The sequence below is a fragment of the Mus caroli genome, chromosome 18 (assembly GCF_900094665.2).
Source record: "Mus caroli chromosome 18, CAROLI_EIJ_v1.1, whole genome shotgun sequence".
NCBI lineage: Eukaryota > Metazoa > Chordata > Mammalia > Rodentia > Muridae > Mus > Mus caroli.
In genome coordinates, this window is record NC_034587.1 from 26,972,874 (window position 1) to 26,979,633 (window position 6,760).

The window sequence follows — 6,760 nt, forward strand, 5'->3', positions numbered from 1 at the left end:
AGAAAAAAAATGTGAACGTCTCAGTTTCAGATGGGACTGCGTTTTCAACTTCTATTTATTTTTTAAAAAGTTCTTTCCATGTTATAATGTAGTTTATTCAGTCTAATTTTGAAAGTCTAACAGTCTTTAAAATCCTTAACTGTCTAAAATCTCTTAACTGTAAGATCTTGTGAAATTATGATCATTGGAATCATTCCAACATATAATGTCACAAAGTAAACATTCTTATTCTAGAAGGGAAGAACCAAGGCACTACAAGGAATGTATAGAAAAATGCAAAACCAAAATCTAACAGGGACAGCATCAACTGCTCCAGCTCCATGTCTTGTCTCTGGGTCTAACAGTTGGGCACAAAATACACAGGCACCCAAACTAAAGCAGATCTGTCATTTGTAGGAAAAAAACAAAAAACAAACCACCACCACCAACAACAACAAACAAAAACAACAACAACAACAACAAAAACAGCTTCTAGTTTAGGCTGGCTCCACTATATGCCTATTGCTCTTCATAAATGATATCTTATGGTTCTTACAATCCTAGTATCTGTAGCTCTGAAATAGAAACTCTCAGTTTCAAAGTTTCAAGTAACAGTTCCTGAAGTGCTTTTTATTTTTCATGGATTATTACCTAACCACACATTACCTGTGCTCAGCTGCTGTTTAGGACCCATAAATTTGCATATACATACAATATCTTTAAATCTAGTCTCTTGTACAAAGTTCTTTTGTCAGCTCAAGTTGGAGCCTGTATCCCTAGACTAGTTGCTTCAGTCTGTGTGTTGAACCTGAGAAAACACTCTCCTAGGCAGCTACTTTTGAGTAGCAGAGAACCCTTCAGCTGCACTGTCAGTTGAGGCTTGTTTTTTTCATACAGATTTGTATCTGTACTAAGCTAAGCCTTTGATGAATGGTGTCTTGTCCTTAAGGCATTCTTCCTCTTATCTGTACAATATGTGTTTCTCTTCAGTGCTAGATTATCTTTTTAACAATTTCAGCCACATCCCCAATACATTCCTGAATATCTGCCTTACAATTGTCTATTAAATGAATTAAGCTATTACCTTTAAATCCAACATCACTCAAGTTCTTTGGGAAGGGGTAGCATGAAGCCAAATTCTTGATCAATATAATCACATGCATGGCCGCTACTAGGTCAGTTGCTGACAGGATCACTTTTCTCAGCATTCTGGTTTTCCAAACGCCCATCAAAATGGCACATCAAGTTCTACTTACAGCATTCAAAGGCATTCCTAGCCCAAAGATGCAGTCTCTTCCATGTTATTCTCATGGATCAACTCTTAGCACATGAGAACCATATGGCAGGGTCATTACAACAATGACCTCACTTCTTTATTATAGTGTCTGTTTTAGTTTGCTTGCTGTGATTAAAATAAATTATTGATACAACCAATATGATAAGGAAAGAATCATTTTGTGTGTGGGTGTGGGTCACAGTTCAAATATTTAGTCCATAGTAGTAAGGAGCTTAAAGAATCAGATGTCCTCACATTCACAGTCAGGAAGCAGAGAGTGATGAATGTATGCCAGTACTCAGTCCCTTGCTCCAGTTTATTTAGTCAATGATCCTAGCCAGGGAATGGCATGACCTATAGTAGATAGCTCTTCCTACCACAATTAATATAATCAAAATAATCTGTGCAAACATGTTATATTATAAACTTTTCCTGGGGATATGCAACACACACACACACACACACACACACACACACACACACACACACACCAGATAAGAGACCTATGACACACCAAAGTATGGCTATCACTAAAATCCAACTTGTTGACCCACTGAATTTTATTAAGTTTACTTACAGGAATATGCTGAGGGTTGAATTACAGGACCAGAAATACTGGAAGACTGAAGTATTACCAAAGCCCACTCCAGAATGGGCAACAGTTCACAAAAGTGAGAAACCTGGAGCATACTATACAGCCTACAGAGAAATCAACATGTTGAAGAATGTCCTTTCCTGTGGTTTGGGCTTCTTCTCAGCATATCAACTGGTCTTTGCTTTCTCAAGCATCTGGACATGTCTGAGCCTCTTCTTAGCTGTTCAGTTTATTGGAGAGTATGTGTCAGAAATCTTTACAGCTAATTTCTCTTTGGGGAATAGAGACTATCTAATGAATCTTGCCAATTTCAGGAACTTCCTTAATCTATTTTGAGTTATTTCCTGTCTTAAAGGATCTTCAATGGAGAAGCAAGTGTTTACAAACGGCCCACACCCCCAACACCAAAGATCATATTATTGCACCTCTTTGGAAACATTCAGTCCTAAACTCTCTGTTCTTTTACTCTCCCTTTAAATCCCATGTCTTAGAAGTTTCCATCCAAGGTGGAAGGTTTTAAACTAGGGGGAAAGTGCTAGACGACTCATAGGCATGGGAAGGCCCATTTCCCAGGCCTGTCTAGATTAGGTTGTTAATCTGTTTGGTGTAGTGGGTATATATATATATACCCACTATAAGGATAATGATTCTCACCTGAAGGATAGCCAGTCCTCTGAGGTTTGCCCTTGTGGAGTTCAAGATAAAACATTAAGAACAATCATATATCTCCATAGTTTAACCAAAATAGAGATATAAAAAAGGCAGGACTGCTGCCTGCTTTGACTGTTTCCCAGTGAGGAGTGGGTGCTTTTTACCAAGAGTATGTTCCAAGTCCCCATTTTATAGCATTTTTGAAAATGTTAACAATTTCATTTTCAGACTTATATTGTACATGTTTTCAGCAGAAAATGCATATTGCACGCATATGAACTGTAGCTATACAAATATCATACTAAAAGGAAGGGCAGGTAACTTAAGTATACTCAAAATAGTACATTGTAGAAAGGACTGGGGCTAGGCACTATACAGAGATATGGTGACAAGATACCACAGGCTACAAGTGGATAAGAGTAGAACATGGCAAACAAAAGCTGTGTCATAGCAGGGAAAGATCATCTGTTCTTTTTCAGCAGAGGTGATGGATTGTGTCAATGTCCCTCAGTGTGAGACACACGTGTTTGATCTCTTGTCTTTTCTTCAATATGTGCTAATATTATGTGGTTGCTGAAATTCCACAGAGGGAACTCAAGACAGTATTACCAGAATTTTGTAGTGAGAGTCCCATCTGGATCACCAGCTGCTACCAGGAAAAAAATTGGAGTTCTTTGTTAAGATTCTTAGAATCATTAATAAAGAAATTTAAGGACTGACTAAAATAGAAACCTCAGGAGTGTTTTATTAGAAATTAAAAGGAAAAATATTTAAGACATGAAGGCTATAAATCTCAGCAGCTGCCCAAAAGAAGAGAATGAAGTAGTAGTAGTTGAAAGCCATGCAGCTTGAGTTAAGCCAAATGGCAGCATGTAGCAGGTAGGGACAGGGGCCCACAGAGAAAATTGTCAGAGAATCCCAGGGTTTCATGGAAAGCATGGTAAGAAAAGAGATGGAAAGAAGAAAATGAAATCTCACCTTTTTTTTTCTAATTCTGAAACACAGGCAGATTTCAAAAGCTGCATGACTATGCTCAGAGACAGTACTGAGCATCAGGAAATCTGGGAAGGAAAAGCCCAGCATCTCATTAAAAGGATAAGAATTCCACCTATCTCTTTCTGTGCCTTAATACTGAGCTCACCTAAGTGTGAGCTCTCCTTCATGAGGGGTTATACTTTGGCCAGGCATTTGATCTACTCAACTAGAATATTAGGTCTCCACCCAGTTCATTGAATCTATTATTGTGAGCCGAATGAGTTTTCCCATAATGGAATTTTATTGCTGCTCTAAGAACAGCTTCATAATTAAATTATGTTGTAGAGGCTATTTTATTCAGATAAGAGAAACACAGATTAAGCCAGGGAAATGAAGAAGAGTTAGAAAGTTGAAAGGAGAGACATCAATCTCTTTCTATAGAGCAAAGTATTTCAGGCAACAAAGGACCACTTTTTGGGGTGTTTTCTACTGTTGATCTGAAACTCCCCTCTATACAAGACACAGATGGTAGGTTTGGTACCAGCTTAGTGGTGTTGCAGGGAGCTATGAAACCTTAATATGTGCTGCCTAATGGAAAGTTTTAGATTTCCTTCGATCTTTCACATGAAGAGGACTATATGAATTTCCTTCCTCTTTTTCCAATGCCCTTACCATTGGGGGGGGTCAGCTTTATGTGTCTCCAACAAGATGTGTAGCTTCATTATAGATGAAAAGAAATACAACCAACTGATCATGGACAAAGTCTCGTCACAGTGGGACAAAGCAAACATCTCCTTAGTTGACTTTCTCTGATCTTTTGTTTCTACAGTAGAAACTTGACTAGAAGAACTTTGAGTTCCCAAATCAGGATGGAGAAGGATGAGAGATGGGAAATTATGAGAAGTAAAAAGTCACAGGAAAGGTTGTGATTCTGCTTGACTGGGTTCTAGTTGAATGAAGTGCAGGCGATCACATATGAAATATGTTTAGCAGTCCTTCCTGAACTCATTGAGTGAAACTGGGGATTCTAGCACAACATGGCTGAAGACTACTTAACAAAAAGAGCTTAAAGTTTAATCAAAAAGAGAATCTTCTTCGTTTCTTGTCTTCCAAACAAAGAGAGTCAACATGTGAGACACCGGTCAGTAACTTTTTCCTTAAAATTTTTGTTGAAGTCTTATTGTGTGTGTATGTGTGTGGTGAGGCTTGAAATAATGTGTTAAGTGGTTTTTTGTTTTGTTTAGGTTTGGTTTCTTATTGTTGTTTTGTTTGTTTGTTTGTTTTTCCTGAGACAGGGTTTCTCTGTATAGCCCTGGCTGTCCTGGAACTCACTCTGTAGACCAGGCTGGCCTCGAACTCAGAAATCTGCCTGCCTTTGCCTCTAAAGTGCTGAGATTAAAGGCTTGTTAAGTTTTAATCACTGTGCTTAACCTATAAAACAGAAACTTTCTAAAACATGTAAGTCCCCACTCACACAAGTAAGTCCCACTTGTCCAATACAGATAACTTCCTAGACTATAGGAGACTGTTCATGTAAAATAACAAGCCATGGGTTTTCCTTTCTATCAACAAGGTAGATTACCCCAAATGCACAGGATGTATTTGAACACACAGAGGCAGGAGATAAGTAGTAAGAGAATACATCACAATGTATGCTTGTTTCTGATTGGATAAAGGCAGTAATTACAGAAAAAGCTTAGTTGCTTTTGCCTTTATAAGCACCTGACTGACAGTTGGGGCCATTTTCTGTGAATCACAAGTATGGATCTGGCCAGTGTCCATGTTCCTAGCAAGGATTTAATAAAGTTTGCTTCAAATTTGTCTTAAAAAATGTGGTCGTGGTCTTATTCTCACCTGGGGGGATAAGCAGTGTGTGTTCTCTTGAGTAACACTAGCATCAATATTTCCCCCAAGGAAGCTACCTCTGCCTAGAGTTGGGTGGAATGGGAGGGGATTGGAAGTCAACCAGCTGAGGCCCCTGGAGTTGCCACAAGCAAAGAATTCAAGTGAAGCCAGTCCCACAGTTTCTCTTCAGTTTTGCATGTTTCTTTTTTGTTTTCCCCTTTCAAGTTTGTTTTGGATTGTAGAACCTTGAATTGGAAGCTCGACATTAGCAATTCAAATCCTAAACTGAGCTTTTTAATGCTAAATACTCGTGGATCTCATTTGAGAAGATTGTCAAGTTAAACAATGTAGATTTTTTCCCCCTATCTACAGCAGAGTGGCTTTGCAGGCTTTACTCAGTTAAGATCCAAGCTATGATATTCATCTTCAGCTCGGGCTTTCAATCCAGAACCAGCAGATGTATTTTGTAAATTCAGCATTTAGTTATCTCTTGCCCATTAAGAGGAAGCAAAGCAAACATTGCACCCCTCCCCAGCACTTTTATTCATGCCTGAAGCTAAGCAAGTAAAGGGGGGAAATGTTTTTAGAATTACAAATAGAACCTTTAAATTGTAGAAAATTGCTAATTTCATTTATGCACTGCCTAACTTCTGCTTTTCTTTCTCAGTTGCTATTCAAATTTCTATCCCCAGTCAAAGAGAAAAGGATAGAATAATCCTACTAGGAATTTAGTGAGTTTTCTTTTAGGGATCACACATAAATGCTGCATATTTGAATATGCAAATTTAATAGACCAGATTGGGAAGAAATGAAAAATGGTTGTATGTTTAGCCCCAGGAAGTTAGCCCAGCTTAATAAGCTGACAAAAGAGTTAAGGAGTGCCCACTTGCAAATCTCTACCACGGAGGAAAGTACATGCAATTTGCTTACCTAACAAGAAGGGACTGAACAGCGAGCAGATTTTGAAGACCTAGATTCTACTGAAATTAGTCACAGAATTCTTTAACGGGCTTCCCTTTCCTCCTGTGTACAATAAAAACTTTTTTTTCCTTTGATAATCTTGGTGATTATGCCCATCGTCAAAATTCAAATACAGCTTTTGCTAGGCTAGAATGTGTACCAATCTTCTTGAATCTACAGATCTTATGTCATGAGACTGAAGCTGTGACATTGTTTTTCAGTTTATACAGAAGTAGAAACTACCTTCCATTATTTGAAGCTCAAATCATCATCTGTGTATTTTAATGTTGTGTAGTTTGTGCTTTTAAAAAGGAGTCTCCATTAAGGATGTCCTATTTTCAGATCCTGTAGTGGTTCTCTAGTTATAAACTGAGCCTGACTTTACAGGTTTTTTGCTTTCAATTATTCATTCATTCTCTCTCTCTCTCTCTCTCTCTCTCTCTCTCTCTCTCTCTGTGTGTGTGTGTGTGTGTGTGTGT